Source organism: Juglans regia, chromosome 4 (genome assembly GCF_001411555.2).
Source record: "Juglans regia cultivar Chandler chromosome 4, Walnut 2.0, whole genome shotgun sequence".
Taxonomy (NCBI): Eukaryota; Viridiplantae; Streptophyta; class Magnoliopsida; order Fagales; family Juglandaceae; genus Juglans; species Juglans regia.
This window is the reverse complement of record NC_049904.1, coordinates 16,718,777-16,739,909: the sequence shown is the minus strand read 5'-3', so window position 1 is coordinate 16,739,909 and position 21,133 is coordinate 16,718,777. Positions and strand designations below refer to the sequence as shown.

General features: G+C 38.1%; 1 pseudogene; it reads right to left on the bottom strand.

Annotated features, from left to right (window-relative positions):
- Window positions 1-8,359: 8,359 nt before the first annotated feature.
- On the bottom strand, window positions 8,360-20,606 carry LOC118348180 (annotated as a pseudogene).
- Window positions 20,607-21,133: the final 527 nt, after the last annotated feature.

Genomic DNA, 21,133 nt, shown 5'->3' with positions numbered 1-21,133 from the left:
GATGATTATGCTTTAAAGATTGGTAGATGCGTGAGTCCTGATGATTGGAAAATCAATGGATTGAAAAGTCATGACTGTCACGTATTTTTGCAGAAGTTATTACCTGTGGGAATTCGTGGGAAGCTGACATCTAATGTATGTGTTGCCATATCTGAACTCTGTATGTTTTTCAAGGATTTGTGTGCTCGGGTAGTAAATCGAGATGTGTTATCGAAATTGGAAGAAGACATTGCTACTATACTATGTAAATTCGAGCAGATCTTTCCACCATCATTTTTTGATGTCATGGTCCATTTAGCAATACATTTATTTCAAGAGGTACTTCTGGGTGGACCGGTGCAGTTCCGTTGGATGTATCCAGTTGAAAGATATTTGGGTCGACTGAAGTGCACTGTTGGGAATAAAGTCAAAGCTGAGGGTTTAATAGCAGAGGCCTATATACACGATGAATGGTTAACATTTTGCTCTCTATATCTTATTGATGTTGAGACATGATTTAATCGTCAAGAGCGAAATGCTGATCTTGCTGCTCCGCCTCCCGTGAGCTATCAGTGTTTTCCCAGAATGTACGACCCTTGGGTGCACAAACAGATTACGATTTAATTGATGGAGAGTTGGGTAAAGTTTGGTGGTATGTGCTAAATAATTGCTGGGAGATTGATAATTATCTCAGGTATGTCATTTCATTGCTTTGAATAATTATAGTTTTCTCAAAATTAACTATAATTGTTGTGCTCAAAATATACTTCTTTTGCAACATGTTATAACAGTGAGCACATGGACAAACTTAGGACGGAAGGCGTAGAAAATATAGAGGAAAGACACGAGGAAGAATTTTCCGGATGGTTTGAAGAACTTGTATGAACTAAAATTATATATATGTTATATTTTGAAATTTTTAACTTTGGATAATGAAATAATAAATATATATTATTTCAATTGTTAGATTTTGGAACAACATGCTCGTGATCTCGGATCAATTTCTTCTGAATTGTATGCATTGGCCCGTGGTCCCTCAAATAGAGCACTTCGATACACTGCATGCACGGTTTGAGGTTATAGATTCCAAATTTTGGACAGTGAACGTAATAGAAAGACTCAAAACTGTGGTGTGTTGGTCAATGAGAGTCATGGAACAGATGATATTGACTATTATGCTGTCATACGTGATATTATCCGATTGAAATATCTGGGTGGGTCTGTAACATATGTCTTTAAATTTGATTGGTGGGATCTAGGTTGTGGTCAGGTTTCGATACATAGGGATAATCACTTTACGAGTGTCAATACTGCATCTAAATGGTGCGAAGATGATCCATTCGTATTGGCTTGTCAAGCTACCCAAGTCTATTACTTGATTGATCCAATGAAAAGTGCTGATGAAGATAGTAGAGAGATAACTTGACGAGTCATACAAAAATTTATTCCTTGAAATATATATGAACCATGAACGAGTGCATATTACGAGAATAGTGGAGATGAAGATGACACTTCGATTGTAGAGGCATACCAGGAAGATGAAGAGGGTATTAACTTGTTTGTTGACCTCGGTGCACTCGAGTTGCTCCCCTTGTGTAGAGATGATGTCCCACCCGTCCATCTCGACCCGTCTGTATTAAATGATCTTTCAATTCAAGTAAGTGAGGAGGAAGAAGAAGATGAAGACGAATCAGAATCCGGGCAGGAGGTGGATAAGGACGATGAAGAAGAGGTGCATGATGATGATGAAGATGTTATTGATGGAGATTCTGAAACAAGCATGGAAAATTCATTTGAAGATGAAGAATAAAAGTACTAAATATTTTATTCATATAGGTGACTATAAGATATCTTGAATTTTCATAATTTCTTCTAATTAATTTTCTTTGATATAATTAATTATTTTCAAGAATGCCGCCAAAACGACAACGAATAAATATGCCTCCGCCAAGTCTAAGTCCTAAATTCATTGAGGACTCCCCACTCGAGGAATCCGTTCCTGAAGATCAAGCTAACACAGAAGAGAACAACAGCCAGTCGACACCTACCAGTAAGAAAATATTGTCATTGATAATTATATATATAGTTAATACTTTTGTCTCAATAACTATATAATTATAATTATACTATCTATTATCATGTAGTTTATGCATCTGCACGTCGCGGTTGTGGCTATATACGTGGAATCTCTCTTGAAAAAAGTAGAAGGCATGAAAAACTGAAGATCACAATTCCTGATAATTCCACTGGAGGAGTGGATGATAATGCAGCAGCGCTTTCCTCCTATATTGGCACAGTAGTTCGAGTTTATGCTCTATTTTATGTGCGCTCATGGCGAGATGTTCCGAATGAGATTAAGGAGCACATTTGAAGTCGTGTGCTGGTGAGTTTACTTTTTAGTACACTTTTTTCACCTAGATTATATTTATGACTTGATTCTCTTGTTAGGATGAATTCGACCTCGACTTTGGCCGTAGCGAGGATTTGAGAACCGTGAATGAGTTGATGGCTACACTATTCCGATGTCACAAAGGATGATGTCATGACCACTTCAAGAAGTTTGAGACGTTGGAAGAGGCTGTGCAGTCTCCTTTTCAGCAGATGAAGTTAGATGATTGGAGAAAGTGTTGTGATCTTTTCGCATCTCCAGATTATCAGGTATTTTAAATTTATATCTTTTAATTATTTACATTCATATTCGTTCTATATATTATATGTATACATATTAAAATTAACATTTTTAATATATTTTGTAGCACTTGAGTTCTACAAATGCACAGAATAGATCCGCTCTGACCGTCCACCATCGTGCCGGTTTAAGGTCATTCCACCGTCTTGCTGAAAAAATGGTAATTAAAAAATTATAGAATTCATTTATTTTCCTGATATTCTTTTATTTAAGTACTAACATTATCTTTTTAAAATTGCTAATGTCGCTTTATTAGAAACGTGATGATCCTGAAAACTTTTCCCGCATTCATGTCTATACTGCTGCTCACACTAATGAGCATAGTAAGTGGATGGATCCTGTCGCTGCAGATAATTATGTAAGCAGTGTTAATTTTGTTAAATAAATTATTTATATAATATTTGAATAGTTTATTTCTTATTTCTATTTCTTTTAATACGTTACTAATTATTTACGATCATTACCTTTTAAATTGCAGGGAAAAATGATGGAGATGCAGTCGGCACCTGAGGAATCCTCTCCTAGTGACATAGACATATTCACGCAAGTGCTCGGGCTATAGTCTAGTATGGCAAGAGGTTTGAGACGATCTATAAAGCATAGATGTTCATCCTCCTCAACCTCAACGGCTTCACAAATTAATAATCTTATGGTAGATTCAGAAGCTGCACGGCATGAGAATGAGTATATGAGGTCGAGACAACAAGAGTTAGAGTCTCTCTTAGAACGACAATATCATTTAGAGACGCGTTTGCAGGACCAACAGAGAGACCAGGAGGGAAGAATACGCTGTGAAGTGCAAGAGCAAGTGCAACGGGAGATGATGGTGCAAATGGAGCGTGTTATGTCATTGCAACAGAATCCCGGTGGGCGAGGAAAAAAGAAGAAATAAATTTTATTAGTATTTTTGGCTAGTTTTAACATTTACTTTTGTGCTTTTATAAGACATTGTTACTTGTTAATTGATGGTATGTAATATGATACAATTGATATTATGTTTTTAAATTTTATGAAATTAGTATTTCTGATCTGTACGTTCAAATGTAAATAAAAATCGTTCGAACGTTGGTTCACATTCGAACAATCGTTCGAACGTCAAACTCTACGTTCGAACGTCCTCACACTAAAACGAACAAACTGTTCGAACGATAAAGCGATAACGTTCAAATAAAGAACTTGCATTCGAACGCTCCTTCGTTTACATTCGAAATAACGTCTGAACTTTAAACGCATTACGTTTGAACATTTACGTTTACGTTCGAACAAATATTCGAACGTTTATTTTAATTAACGTTCGGACGCATTAACATTCGAATGTAAATATGATACGTTCGAACGATAGTCAACGAACGTCAAATTCTCTCATTCGAACGCTAATCGGTCGGGTTAACGTCTGAACGTGACTTTCTGTGACAGTTCTCAACCGTCACAAGAAAAGGAACGTTCAAACGTTGTACCGAACGGAACACTTACAACCGTCACTAAAAATATTTTTTGTGACGGTTAAACAGTAAACCATCACCAAATGTTTTCTGTGATGCACTTTAGGTGACGGTCGTGGTGGCAGTTTCCTCTGTCACAAAAGACACATTCTGTTGTAGTGAGATATATATATATATATATATATATATATTTATCAGTAAGGTCGTGTCCCAAAGAAGGTAATTTCCATCTCTATATGTACGTAGTACTGAAGCAGAAAGAATCATTCAAACTTGCTATCAAATTAGTCCGGGAAAGCGCGTTTGGAGGCAGCAAACTTTGTAGATTAAGGAGTTGACTTTTCTTGTATAGATAAAATTGCATCAACTTGTAACCAGAATTTGCGCGTGGGTGCTTCTGAAATTTTAAATCCAGGCATCATATGCATGCCAATTTTCATCAAATATTATAAACACCAGTCGTAATTGGTTCGTTGACTTTCTGTCTTCTCCAGAATGAGTTTCATCTATAAACTCAAAACCATGCACCGATATTCGTCATCGATCCAGCATTTCATGCCGAACCCGATCGAGGTATATATAATAAAATATTAGCGTTTGCGTCCCTAATTAGTTTAATAAAACTGAGATTGAAGTTGAAGGTTCACTAATCAGCAATTCCGCCCCCTCCCTCAAGGATTCAGACATAAGAAAAGGAAGAGGTTGAAGTAGTACCGTACGTCATATGCTGCGATACATGCGGCCGATGAGAGTTGCGTCTCTTTGTTTACGCCGCGAGACGTGGATCAGCTAAAGAGACCTGCTAGCTGCTCGGTCTTTGTTTCCAATTTTATTTTCAAAATTTTATTGTACTTAACGTATTGAATATAATTTTCTCTAAAGAATTTTCACTGAATCTTTATCGATTGTAAACGGGATTAAATGAAGAGATTTTTGTGGTAAAGGAGCACTAATGTGAATTGTTTTCAGTCCTATACGTGTGTATGTATATATATATATATATATATATATGAGATCAAATATTTTAATCACAAAGAGATTTTACAAAAATAAATTAATAAATTGACGTAACTTAATGTGATACGTTAGGTTATAAAATTAATTTTATTCTAAAGTAGATCCAATGTATATATCATATAAAACTATATTATTTTAACATAGGCTTACTCTTACAAATCTCAATGAACTTGTGATTAGTTATGACGTGGCATTATATACCAAGTCAATTTTTCTCATAAGGAGAATAGCGGAGTATGTACTTAATTGGCAGAAAATCATTTTGAAATCGAATCCTAACTAAAGAGATTACTGGCTCCATTTGAATGCTAAAAATATCTTAGATCATTTGTTAATAGTAATGAAATATTTTATGAATAATACTAAAAAAATAATAAATAATTTATGAATAGTAGTGAATTATTTATAAATAATAGTGAAGTAGTATGAGAATATCTAATACCAATAGTATGACAATATATATCTTTGTCATTGTTCCCTAGCTCATTAATTTTACGTCATTTTTTAATCGACTATGGTACTTTTTTAATTTGTTAACATTTACAGATTCTCGTGTTTACCTAAGGATAGGAGTTTGCAAACGGTTGAAATGAGTTTAGGTGACAACCGTTTAATGTGAATCTTCTCAAAGGATGGCCGCCTTTGAGCCCACACCATATAATATATATATATATATATATATATATATATATATATATATATATATACTAGCAGTGGTAAATGTGCAGATCACGTTTGCCACATCTGTCAAATTGAAGAAAAAATAAAGTGTAACTCAAATATATTAAAATAGTCTAGTGTATAAGAGTAAAATTATTATTTATTTATGTTCATAATTTATTATGAAATTTAAATTATATTAAAAATTCAAATTAATTAGATAGTTTTTTCCTCTTAAAAATGTTCAGTAAAACTTTATCATTTATTTAATGATGAAAAATTAGTATTTTATAAATTAAAGTTGATTTTAAGTGTATGATATAATATTATTCTCTTAAAAATGTTCAATAAAACTTTATATTTTATTTAATGATGAAAAATTAGTATTTTATAAATTAAAGTTAATTTTAAGTGTATGATAGAATATTTATATTTTAATTATCTATTTTATGTTAGTTTAAATCAATATTTAAACTTCAACCGTTAGATTAAATCTGAAGATTCAAGATGAAGAGTTGTAATTTAAAACTCAAAAACCAACCTTTTCCCCCACTTTCCCTTTCTCCCTCTCTCTCCTTCCTCACGCACATTTGCCTAATTTAGTTAATTAAGAATATTATTATATTTAAATTATGTTAAAACTCTAATTATTTATATGGTTTTAATTTCTTAAAAATATTTAGTAAAATTTCATCATTTATTTAATGATGGAAGATTAGTAGTTTATAAATTAAATTTGATAGTTTATGTATGATATGCAATTTATTTAGTTAATTAAGGATATTATCATACTTAAATTATGTTAAAACTCTAATTATTTATATGGTTTTAATTTCTTAAAAATATTTAATAAAATTTCATCATTTATTTAATGATGAAATATTAGTATTTTATAAATTAAATTTGATAGTTTATGTATGATATGCTATTTATATATTAATTATTTAAATTTTAAATTAGTTTAAATCGGTGTTTAAATTTCTATTGTTAGATCAAATCTAAGGACTTAAAATGACGGGTTGAGATTAATTTCTTAAAAATATTTAATAAAATTTCATCATTTATTTAATGATGAAAGATTAGCATTTTATAAATTAAATTTGATAGTTTATGTATGATATGTTATTTATATTTAAATTATTTAAATTTCAAATTAGTTTAAATCAGTTTTTTAATAAGAGAAATTATTTATATAATTTTAAAGTGTGTCAAATCTACACAATATCTTTAAAAAAATTTGATATATTTGAGATCCTCTTTAAAGAATCTACTTTTTACATAATAGTGATAAATATTTTAATGATTTTATTTTATTTTTATATATAATAGTGATAAATATTATAGTGATTTTATTTTTTATTTATATATAATAATGATAGATATTGTAGTGATTTTTTTTCCCTCACTTTCTTTCTCTCTCCTCTGGCCCGATTCTTCCCCCCACTTCCCATCCTCCTTCAGCCCAGTTCGGCACCGCCGTTAGCTGGCAAGCCTCACTGCCACCACCGGCGAGTCCCCCTCACGCCTGCGACCAACGCAGCCACCACCGATCTCCCCCACACGCAGCCGTCTCTCTCCCCTGCGGTAACCCAACCGAAATGGATTTTTCCCATTTCTCTCTAGTTGCGCCGCCGTACGCGGCCACCCAGCCTCACTGCCACCACTGGCGAGTCCCCCTCATGCTGGCGACCAACCCAGCTACCATTGATCTCTCCCATGCGCAGCCCTCTCTCTCCCCTGTGGTAACCCAACCGAAATGGTTTTCATCCATTTCTGTCCAGTTTCGCCGCCGTATGTGGCCACCCAGACCACTGCATCTCCACCACCTCACACCGGCGACCCCCTCTGGCAGACCCAGCGACCATGAACCTCCCTTCCCTCTCCATCGCATACTGGCATTCACATGCACGAATCCATTCTCGGCTCATAGAGAAACACTGGCATTACGCACGAACCCATTCAGTATTGTTTACGGTTACTATTCATTACTGTTCACGTTATAGGTGCTTTTAAGTATAAAGAAGATATATATATATGACTATATATATATATATATATATGACTTAGTTTTGTTTATAATTAAGTTTTGGGGTTTTTCTTTTTGCTGAAGATATTTTTTGTTTCTTTTCTTTGGGTACAAAAAGGAACTCACAAGACCAAATCAGGACACCGCATGAAAACATGACGAGCTGAATTTGCTAGCTACATAAAGTTATAACGTCAGTACCGCTATGAACCAACCTTGGTTTCCCCCATTATATATATAATGAAGTCATGCATTGATCTTTGCCAACGTTCACCTAGAATGTATAATTTTCAATTTGGGATATATCCCCATTTAAGCACCGTCTAGGGAGATCATATCATTGTGACATCATCCATGTCTGAAATTTAAAATACCCATTTTCTTACAAATAAAATAATGCATAAATATTGAAAGAATATAGAAAACCTCAAATTAACTACACTGTGGGAAACACACGAACAAACATGCAAACTACAATAGCGATCGAGTACCGGTTGGAAGAGCTGTTCTTTCATGTTCTAGTAATCGTATTTTTCTCTTGCTTGTCTAGAACTTGGATTTGATGTAATCGACAACATTCTTATCAACTTGGAAAGCCTTCATAAGAATGTCACTTGTGATTTCTGGTGTAGACCCAAACACCGCATTCCCAATTGTGATGACTCCAGGGTTTTGACTGCTCAGAGCAGCAATGGCAACAACTGTAGCACCAGGGCCAATTAAGCCCAAGGCCATTCCATTAGAGTCTCTTGTTTTTTTTTTTTTCTCTCTTGTTTTCACACAGCTGAGTAACCTCTCCTACCCCACGACGTCGTTTGCTATGAGCTTATCTCATTTTATCTTCTCAACCATTTTTCAATTTTAGTTTATGCACTTCCGAAGATTTCTCCACCCAATCTCCATTATCTCCACGTGATCTAGGCAGTTTGAAGTTTGAACTTCCTTACCCTTTTTGAGTTCTCTTCTTTTATTTTTGTTTCCGTCCAACACTCGAGTCTCTCCCACCTATTTTTTATTGTCTTCTACTTGTAGTGCTTTTCTGTTTCTTTTTCTATCCTCTCAAGCTCTCTCTATTTATCTATCTTCTCCGCACCAAGTCGTGAGGCACCTGGACACTCTGCCATCCAACCACCTCGGGTCAGCCCCCACGGCCCAGCGCCATTGTGTCCTCAACGAAAGCCTGTCCGACGCACTCGTTGGCCTCCACTGAACCAGTCAAGATCATCGTCAAAAAGGAATTAGCACTGTCACGCGTCTATCCCCCCTCCGTGAATCAGACAACGACTCTCCTCCTCAACCACCTCGTAAGGCGCTGCCTCACGTCAGAAATACCATGAAAACAGCCCAACCACCGTGCCCCAACTGCCCAGAAACTTCCTTTGTTTTGCTATGCCAAAAACAGAGCAACCCACCACCAGTTTCACCTTAAACCGCAACTCCTTGTGTCAAGCGAACCCACCACAAGCTACCCAGCCACCACAAGCGTCGCATGGTGCAGCCCTTGCCACACTCGAGCAACCACCCAATCACCATGAGCCCTATCTTGAACCACCAGCCATTGCTCCAAGTGTCCCCACACTCGGCCATTCGTAGTTGATAGATGAGAGCTCGAGACACAGTCAATCTTCTGACCACTACCGACGTCGTGCTCAGATCCTTCGTCCATGGTTGCACCACCGTGCACGACCTCCACCCCTCACGTGCCAGGCCGCCGTGCTCACCACCGTCAATCCTTGTCCAGCTCACTGTCCTGTCCACTTTTCTTTTTCTTGTTTCTAGCCGTACCCAATGTGCATGGATGTTGATGTTTTCATTTTCCAAAAACGCCCCTCTTCATTTAGATGGTTTCATATTCGACCGTTTTCATATTAAACTTGTGTTAAGTGGGTCTTGTTTGAAGCATAAGAATTTACATTTACGGATTCAAGTTAAATTACTAAATATTCTTACAATTTGATTTTTGGGTAGTAAACTGTAAGTATTTTTAATCTTTTACTTTTTTTAAGCACTTTAAGCCTATTATATGAAATAAACCTTGTATGGTTTTAATTTAGATATGATTAGTAGTTTGCAATGAGTTTTTTTTTTAAATATTATTAACTATTTTTTTATGAACTACTATTGCTTAAAGAAATTTACGATTTCCTATTACATCATATGCTGGTGGTATTAAATTTAGGATATTTTAGGGTTTTACAGAATTTTAGCTTTTTAGGAAAATAGATTGCTTAGCGTATCAGTTGTAAGCATTGAAAATTTTTGTTAAATTCGGATATTTATGGGAGTACGTGACTATTTTATAGGTGGCGATTGATTTTCGTTCAATACTGTTGTGGAGAAATTCTGAAAAACTAAGAAATTCAGGTAAGCGGGGTTCCTATGCTAGGCTTTACACGAATTATTGAGATTGAGGTTGACTTTCTGAAAACTTTGCATATTTTGTGATGAAATGAGAACTTGGGAAAAACCAATCTCGGTTGCTTATTTGCACTACTCATGAAATCTGTACGAAAAAGGAAAAATATTTTCTGACATGTATTGTGTAGACATGAGCTAAATTTTGTCATGTTGTCTCTGAAATTTGAGAAAGAGCGATATTGAGAATCTGAAAAATTGTGCATTTATTTAGAAAGATACTCCGACTTTTGTTTTCAGCATGTGAGAATGATCTGATTATGTTTTGGTACTATGTTTTATTTTGATATGGTATCTGAAAACCTTTGGCATGGTATACTGATTTTGTATCTGACTCTGTCTTTGCTCTGCTCTACTCTGTTTGGGTTGGTACCAACTTCTCTGTCTCTGAGTGCACCCACTTTGGAACAAAGCGATTTTATTGTGGTCTTTCCTGTGTGCACACTCGGGGTTCCGAGAAGAATAAGGGAAAGATTTCACCAATGTTTTTGCCCGGTTTGGCCACCGGAAATAGCACAACCCTACCACGGGGGTGAAACTTGGTCTCTGCTCTGTAAGATGCTCTGTTTTGATGTGATGATGATACTCAGATTATATTATGCCAAAGTACTACGGGTTTTACTTGTCTTAAAACCACCGCTCTGTTACTTTTTAAAATATGTTTTGTTCTGCATGATAACTCTGTAAAATATTTTGTTCTACATACTGTACTTTGTAAATGCTCATGTTTGCACGCTAACATATGTCCTCTGCTTACTGAGTTGTTGATAACTCACCCCTATCTTCATAATATTTTCAGATGATGTGGAGAGTCCAACAGAGGACCTGAATTAGATTGGTGAGCATGATTAAGCTGAGGAGAGGATGTTAAAAGAAGGAATTTCTGATGTTCTTTAGATTTAATGTCTCCTAGATTTGATTTTACCTTGGGTTTAGTAAGACTTATGAAACTATCAGTTGGTTTGTCATGACTATCAAGAGATTGTGGACTGCTTAGTTTATTTTTGTTGCGGTAATGACTGTGGAGTTTTCAAGGTCTTTATCTAGAAGACATGAGATTGAGTTTTGCTAATAAAGTTTTTGGAGATTTATTTTAGTTGTGTTGGGAAACATATTTATAAGTGACAGGTAGTAATTCTCCAAGCCACCCGAGTTTGGGGCGTTACAACAACATTAGTAGAACCTACGTTTCTTTGATAGTGGATGAGACCAATGGGGAAGACAAAGACATCACCCTTGTGTTTAGCCCTGCTAGCTAGTTGGGCAACAGTAACCGGTGTCACCTTTGACCCAATTGGATTTGATATGTTGCCTACTATGTGAAGTGTACTGAAGATGAAGTCATTGGCTTGAACTAGCTTCGGATCCTTGCAGGCTAAACCATTCACCAGAACTGCCATTCATAACATGCATGGAATTACGTAGGTAAATTACGAACAAAGAAGATCATTCGCGCAAATATGTGATTTTTCGCCCTCGAGAACCAAAATAAACTTATGATCATGGATATACGCGCAGTGACTCATGAGTAATGTGCGAAAAGTGAGAGTAGAAGTCCATATCGGAAAAAATAAGGTAAGATAATATTGATTTCAAAGCGAAGAAGCTTCCAACCTTAGTTCAAAACATGAACAGCTGTTTGCCACTTAGGCCTGTTCGGTTACACAATACAAATGAGATGTTTTCGAAACATGAACTACTATACTAAACATCTCATACGTACCGTACAGTAGCTTTCCCTATCCAAACACACTATATTTCAAATCTAAATTTTAAAAACATCCATTTAAATAAACAGTAATGAACAATGAATACAGATAGTGAACAATGCGTAACTGACATGAGTAGTACGTGAACAATGCATGAACAGTAAAAAAATTGACAATGAACAGTGCATGATCAGTGTGTGAACAATGCATAAACAGTGCACTTTTCAGCACTCTAATCAACAGTGGGACCCACACCTTTTTCAAATCTCAAAAATTAAAAACTATCACATCTCACTATCTAAACACACATTTTTTTTTCAAACTATTTCATCTCATCTTAACTAAAAAATTTTACTATTATTTAAAATATCTCATCTTATCTCATCTCATTTAAAATGCATAATGGGGCCTTAAAATGCTTTACATGTATGGGACAATAATAGAAACGTGTATGATGATTGTGGTTCAATTTGTAGGTACGTACATACCTGAACTTGTAACGCCCCAGTCCCGCAAGGGATGGAGAGTTACTTCCTATCACTTAAACTCACATTTCTACAATATAATAATAGACTCCAAATTCTCAATATCATATAGAAATTTTGATTCAAACTAATTTCTTCAATATAACCAATTTTCAAAAATGTCAAGTCATCGTAACACAATAAAATTTCTTAATAAAAAATGACAATACTCATAAAAACTTTCTATGCTTAATCCACTATACTTAAATCATCTCACCCAATGCCTCATAATCTTGATCATCAGCTGAACCATCAAAAAAGCTGAAAAAATATTGTGGAGATAAGGGGTGAGTTATCAACAACTCAGCAAGCAGAGAACTTATACTAGCATGTAAGCATGAACATTTATAAAGTTCGGTATGCAGAACAAAATATTTACTTTTAATATGTAGAAACAATATATTCATAAAAACTTTCTTATTCAAAATTCTTTTGGCATATCATAAACTGAGATATATCATATCAGAGCATATCTTGTTTAACCCCCGTGGTAGGGTTATAAACCATCATTATACCCGTGGCTGGGCCGTATACCATGTTTAACCCCCGTGGTAGGGTTATAAACCACTGTTATACCCGTGGCTGGGCTGTATATCATATTTCACCCCCGTGGTAGGGTTATAAACCACTATTATACCCATGGTTGGACCGTATACCATGTTTCACCCCCGTGGTAGGGTTATAAACCACCATTATACTCATGACTGGCCGTATTGTAAAGCCTGTCCTTGTGGTGAGACTTTTTATAAAATAATTTTAGAAACGATGATGGAAATTACCGTTCGATTTAAAACATTTTACTTCCATACCCAAGGTGCAAGACTCTACGTTATAAAATAAAATATACTTTGAGAATAAAAGAGGTTTACAGCGGAAAACATTAATTTTAATAATAAAAAGACATCTCATACATTTAATCACTCATGCCTAGATTTTTGTGCTCTTTCCCATGGGCCGTGTCTGTCCTGACGCGTACTATTCATTCAGTTCCTGTGGGGGGAGGGGCATGCATAAAAACTAAGCATTACTTCATACAGTTAAAATATATTAACATAGGTTTTCATTCATACATTCATCATTCTATACATACTATACGTACATGTGTTCGTTTGAAAACATCACTGGACGAGGTTTTTCTTAAAAAGGGCTTTCTTTCGTAAAATGTTTCTCTCGTGATTAGTGTCTTCATTTCTTAAAGAACTCAATGCATTCATACATTCTTTCTTATCACTTTCATTGGCCAGTACACACTGTTAAACCCCGTGTGTTAGGGTTAGCGGTCTTCTTTTGGACTCGGACTTCGCCCGTGGCCACGGGTTGGGAATTCCTTTTCAGTCAAGGGGCAGCACTGGGTTCACTACCAGTACTACTTACTCGGCATTGCAATCTGCCCATTCAATCAGTACCCTTTTCATTCATTCATGTGGCCGTTACATATATTCATGCATTAAACGTTCAGTCCTTTCTTTCAGTTCAGTCCTTTCAATCCTTTCTTTTCAGTTCATTTCAGCTCTATCTTTCGTTTAACAATTCATTCATGGAAAACGTCATTTAAAAGCATGGGCTTAAACATCACCTTTCGTGGCATCCATAAAGCATCGGTTCATAGGGGCATCTTAACATTAGTTCATAGGGACATATTAAAACACTTTTTTCGCATCGGTCAAAGCATCGGTTTAAAGCTTGAGGCATAGGCCTCGACATTTCTTTTCTTTTCTTGGAAAATACATACAATAGATACAACGTATAGTCATCTATTCACATGCGTACAATTAATACTTTGGGTGCGTAGAAAGGGACTGCGAAGAAGGCCTGTTACATACTTATATTTTTTAACACTTAGCATTTTCTTTCGTAAAACGTCTTTCGTACTATGCTAAAACTTTCGGGATCTACTTACGGTCATTATCTCTTCCAAACTCGACGTTCTACTTCAAGTGCTCATTCACTAAGGTGAACCCATGATTCGACATTAAGACCTTCGTCTTACTCTTCTTACTAACCACATTCCAACGTATGATTCCGACCGACGGAATCACGCATCCCAATCCTAGACAATACACTCGTCACTGCCTCCATGCATCTTAACTCACACTAAATCCTCATTCCCATCCATACACGTCACACGGCTCTAAGCCAACTCTGAGGCTTAAGCATCGTGTAACCATGCTTAGGACAGATTACCCATTACATATGGTGAATCCGTCTAGCACATGTGTCTTACCAGGTTACACATGTACCTTACCCCTTCATCACCTAAGATCAACATATAATACATTGATCACATACTCGTAAGGGCAAGCGCCATACTCCGATACCAACATTCTCTTAACCCGGCTAGCATGAATTTTCATGCTACCCGTCCCTTTTTGGCAGTTCATCCCAACACTTAACACGACAAAACTCCATTCACAACTACGCCTTACGTCACGTCATATAGGTCGAGACTACTCCCAAGCTACACCGCGACCGTGTCACGTCACCCGACATCCTACTATGTCATTCCTATGCCAACTCCTAACTCATCACGAGTACGGTCCCTCATAAGTAAATTACGGTGACACCTATCACCTCAGACTACAGGCCACATCACAGCTACTTCGGGACACTGTTCCACAGTTCCCAACACTACTCACCATGCTCTACGCCCATCAATCACACAACCAACCTTATCTCTGTGACACGCCACATGGTGTGTCGCTACTCCTCATGGAGTACACTACACGTATACTCCCCTATCACACGCTATGCCACATCATCACTATGACGTACCCGCCATGTAGTGCATCACTCCATCACATAAAGTATACTCCGCGTATACTCCTTTCACACACACTACGCCATATCACCATTATGGCATACCCACCATATAGTGCATCACTCGACCACATGGAGTACTCCCTATGTACTCTCTTCCTACATACTATGCCACATCACCACTACGGCATACCCACCATATGGAGCATCACTCCACCACATGGAGTACACTCCACGTGTACTCCCTTCACACACGCTATGCCACACAGAGTGCACTCCACATGCACTCTTCCCATTCCACACAACGCCACGCCACCATTACAGCACACACTCCACCACCACACTACACAGCACAGTCCACAACACTTCACAGCACACTTCCCAACTATGCCCATCACTTCACTACACAAAAACGCCCAACACTTCACTACATAGAATGCCCAACACTTCATTACACAGCACATCACAACACAGAAACTCCACAATACTAACAATTGTGGTCTACAACCTAATCAGCTAATTAAAATCTAACATAAATACGAGGGATAGATGGTTATACCATCGGCGGGGTTGACCTATGCGCTGTTCGCTAACCGTCACGGTTGATGACGTCGGAAGGATCGTACGTGGCAGCTAACCCATGTATAGTGGTTGTCCACCACATAAAGTGGTGGTTTGGGCTTAGGGCTAGGCTAGGGAAGGCCAAGGGAGGTTGAGGGTGATCTCATGGTGGCCTTGTGGTGGCGGTGAGGGGCGGAACATGGCAGAGTCGTGGGTTTCCAAGGGAACCCGTGTGCTTAAGGCATGGAAATGGAAGGGGAAGCTTGGCTGGTCGTGGCTGGCCATGGGGGAGCTCAGGACGTTGCTAGTGGAGCTACGGTGGAGAGGTAAAGGCGGTACGGCGGCCTACGACGGTGGATCGAAGCCAACGGGTGGAGGGAGAGTATGTGAGAGAGTGAGAGAGAGTGGGCATGCATGAGGGGTAGATCGGGGCTATAGGTGGTTGGGGTAGGCTGATGGTGGCCGGAGCAAGCTCCGGTGGCAGTGCGGCAGCCTGGGTAGCTGCGCCCGGCGGCGCAAGGGTGTTAAACTTGTGCATGTGAGGGAGGGAGCCCGTGCGTGTGTGGGAGGCTATGGGCCTCGAGCCAAGGGGAGGAGGAAGGGGGAGGGAAGGGGGAGCTCATGGTGGTGCTCGGTGGCTGTGGGTGGCCGCGTACGGCGGCGCAAGGGGAGAGAAATGGGTTTTTACCCATTTTGGTTGCTTACCGTGAGGAGAGAGAGAGGGTTGCGCGTGGGGACTCGTCGGCGTGAGAGGAGGTCGTTGGTGGTGGAGGTGAGACTGGGCGGTGCACGGTGGCACCGGGCTAGGCAGAGGAAGAATCGGCTAGGGAGAGGGGGGCGTGCGGCGTATGCTGGGGGAAAGGGAGGAGAGAGAGTGGGAAAGGAAAAGTGAGGGAGAAAGAGAGGGGGTCTGAGTTTTTAATCCAGTCCCTTCATCTTGGGATCCTCGAAATGATCTATCGGTGGAGGATTAAAACACTGATTTGAAAATGCGTAAACCTTAACTTAATTAAAAGTACTGAGAGGAATTAAGGTAGAGTATTATTTAAACTAAACTTTAGTTTATAAAATGATATTCCTTCATCATTAATAAATGATGAAGTCTTATTTAATATATTTAAAAGAATAAAACCATTTAATTAATTAGAGTTTTTAACATAATTTAAATCTCATAATATTTTAAATAATTGAAATCATTTTAATAAATGATATTAAAATGATTTCCGACAATTATAATATTTTTGAAGCTCTTCAAAATATTATAATTGTCTTATGTAAAATCAAGCTTAGTTCAATTACACTGGAAATACCTCATATAAATTTTTTCAGTGCATTTAAAACACTGGGCGTACTTTAGAAATCACATAATATCTTTGAAAACACGCAATCGGGGTTCGGCATGCATAACGAGGCTCACAGTCACTAGAGGGAAGGGCAGGATGTTGCATAATCTCATTCTCAGAATTTCCTTACGTCAGAAAGAATGAGCCTTACGTCAGAAGGGAGGAGCGGGGTGTTACACGTATACTATGTTTCACCTGCGTGGTAGGGTTATAAACCATCATTATACCCGTGGCTGGGCAATATACCATGTTTCATCTCCGTGGTAGGGTTATAAGCCACCATTATACCTGTGGCATGACCTTAACAAAACAGAACAGAACAACATCGGAACCAGATCATATACAGATACAAAATCATAAATTCATGCCAAGGTTTTCAAATGCCACATCATATCAAAACTGAAAACTGAACAACTTCAGATCATTTCACATGTTCGAAATAAATAGAATCAAAACATCTTCATTTATTCACAGCAAAAACTTTTAGATTTTCATATTCGCTCTTTTTGCATAGTTCAGAAACAGAATACACAAAATTAGCTCATGTCTACACCAGTCATGACAGAAAATACTCTCTCTTATATAGAATTTATGCATATGCAAAACAAACACCTGAGATCATTTTTAGATTTATTTTCAAAAGAAAACATGCATATTTTCAAAGTCAACCTCATTTCATTTCTTTTATGCAAAACTAGTATATGAACCCTGCTTACTTGGACTGCTTAGCTTTTCGAATATTTGCTCAACAATGCTGAACAAATATTAATCGTCACCTATAAAATAATCACGTAATTCTCGTAAATTTCCAGTTAAACATGTATTTCGATATTTAAATCTAAAATGCTAAAATTAACTTATTTTAATTCTTTAATACTTAAAATCCTCATAATCCTAAAATATCATCACTTCCCAAATTCCTCAATATCCACATAATTTCTCTGACTATTAAACTCTGAATATTTCTAAAATTGCATATTAATATTCTTACTAATTATAACTATGCCACAAAAATATGTGTCTCGTTTAAAACAATTCTTTTAACATAATTATAACAAAATTGATCAAAAATAGGAAAGCAACAATTTCATTTAATAAAAAATAGACTAATTAGTATCTCTTTATAAAAGGGTTCAAGATAAAATCTTGCACTTACTATGAACTTCTAAAATTCATATTTTAATACTAATAATATATTTCGGATCTTTATTTATTTTCTTTATAAAATCTTGTATTTAAAACAAAACCTACACAAATTGAGTTTAATATATAAAGATCAAAACATGATTATCCTTTAATTATTCTATTGATAAGGGTGTTTAGGAATTGACCCAAGTTGAACCACCGTATAACCAAGCTAAACTTTACAAAATAACCGTGCGTGGAATTTCAACTACCTAGACTAGAAACATTTCATGCGATAGAGAGAAAACACACAAAAAACAAACATGCTCACCGAGAGATGGAGGGCACGATGACGACGAGCAGGTGGTGGGGCGATGGCAAAACATTGGTTAGAGAGAGAGATGAGCGAGAGAGGGAGAGAGAGAGAATGGAGAGTGAGAGAGAAAGAGAGCAGCGCGTTAGGGACTCACCGTGACGGCAGCAACGAAACTATGACAAGGTGGTTGGGAGTGACGACAATGTCGTCTTTTACGACCGAGGCAACTGGCGTGGGTGGTGGCTTAAGGGTAGTGGGTTGGTTGAGTCAAGACTGATCTGTTTCGAGATGCAAAAACAAAGGTCCTTTGGTGGTAGTGAGGCAACGTCTTCCGTCATGCAGGGCGCTTGTCGTGTGCGTTGCGGCTTGGAAGGGCTTGGCAGTGGAATTGCCCTTCAGTGGTGGTTGAGCAGGGACAGCTGGTGGTGTCAACGTACGTGAAGTAGTTGTTGTTGTGTTTTCGGGGGCTAAAACAAGGGACAAACGGCTTTGCGTGGGTTGGCTGTGGCGTCGGTTTTACGTGGAGATGGAGGTTGGGGGCTTGCAATGCAGCCGAAGTGCGCAATGGTCCCCTGCAACGATGACTGAGTGGTGCAGGGACAACGATAGACAATGGTTGGCAACTATCTCGATGATAGTGCAACGTGCATGCGTTCAGTCAGGGTTTTCAGTGATGGTGGTCTTGGGAGAATTTGAGGGGTTCACGTCATATGGTGCTGGGAAGAAAAGAAAAGAAAAACTGGTGGTCTTGCTGCATGGCTGAGGCTTAAGGATAAACAACTATGACTGGTAACAAAACTGCTACGACTGATAGTAAAGGAAATCGATAGGTAGTTTGGTAGAGGTGCACGACAAACCTAGATTGGGAAAAAAAAAATGTATACCAGCTGCCGTAAACCCTAGTGGGGTAGAGACGTGCATGGTGGTGGAATGTGGTGATGGCAACTAAGAACTAACTACAATTTGAAAGTAAAACATCTATCATAATGCACGGGGCTGTATAATAGGTTTAAGGATTTTAATGGGAAAGAAACTCTAGAGTTGTAACCTTAATCCGTTTAAAATAAATAAATAAATCATAGCTTGGATTCTTGAAAAAGAATTAAATTAGACCTGTAATCTATATTTTAAAAAAAAAATACTCGAAAACTCAACTAGCCTTTTCATACACAAGTCCAAAAATATTTAGAAAAGGGGCTTGGCTGGGTGCGGGTGTTACATAACTTGTTTTATCTACAATGCAGAAATCTTGAAGATTGAGAGCTCGGGTCAAATGCCAAGCTGACAGTAAAAGACACTACTAGTAGTGTAACACCTGGGCCCAGCCAAGTCCACTTTACAAAAAAAAAAAATTGGGTTTATAGTTATGAAAAGCCCATTTGGGTTTGCGAGTAAATTTTTTGGAAGAGTTCGGGCCTTAGATGGTTTTGGCGGATTATAATTTTTCAATAGGTTTGATAATTAAAAATCTTTTAATGGACCAAGGGGATCTTCACTCAGAAAATTTATGGGGCAAGTGTATTTTTTTTAGGTTGAGTCAAGGCCCAAAACTTAAGGAAAATGCCCATGCATTAATCTCATACCAGATCCAAGACGTGGGCCAAATATTTTAGGCTAAAGAGCCAAGGCCCATGAGATCAATTCTAGACTCCATCATGCTCAATTTCACGTCCGTTTCCCTTTTCATGCACGCCCCTCCTTCCTTTTTCTCTAGGTTTTATCTGTTTGCTATATATATCTTATACATATGTTAAGCATCCTCAACCCTAGAATAAGTGCCGCTCGTCCTCCTTTTCACGGAACTCAAACCGAGATCTCCACTCAACTACTACTAGCGAGACCACTACCGCCAACCACTAGCCCACCCCTTGCAAACCGAGCACTAGCATCACTGAAGCCCAAAGATCCACTGACAAACCAGCCAGCCCCGATTCATGTCTACCGCTACATCGCACGCTACCTCATGTCAGAACTCCTCTGTTTTAGATAACTGAAATAGAGCCACACCTGCAGCCACCCCAACTCCTCTGTGCCACCTGCCATGGCTCACCCACGTCCAACGTTTGCGCCGTAACACTTTTGCTTAGCCACTACTCAGCCTCACGAAACCAAGAGCCACCCCCACCTCACGGAAAGCCCCCGTTTCCCGCACCAAAAATAGAGCACCTACTGATCTCCACCGTAAGCCATTGCAAACCACCACCTTTCGCACCAAAAACCACTGTAAAAGCAACAGGAACTGTTGGTCATGACATCCCCGTTACCCTCTGCCGATCGGTGAGCCCACTGACTCTCTTCCGTATTCGTTCCCTCACGGTTTCTCTCTCTCTCTCATCCCTCACTCTCCATGCTCTCTCTGCCTCTCTCGCTTTCACCGCCCAGCGTAGGCAGCCTCGCCGCCACAGGCCCTCCTTCACACTCCAGCTGCACCACCATAGTTCCTCCATCCCAACCCGTCACGCCTTGCCCCTCCACGCATATCTCGGTTTTAGTTGTAAGTCCATCCTGTCGCACCTTCAATTCTTTTGTTTTCATGTTTGCTGACTAAAAGAATTATACACACACACACA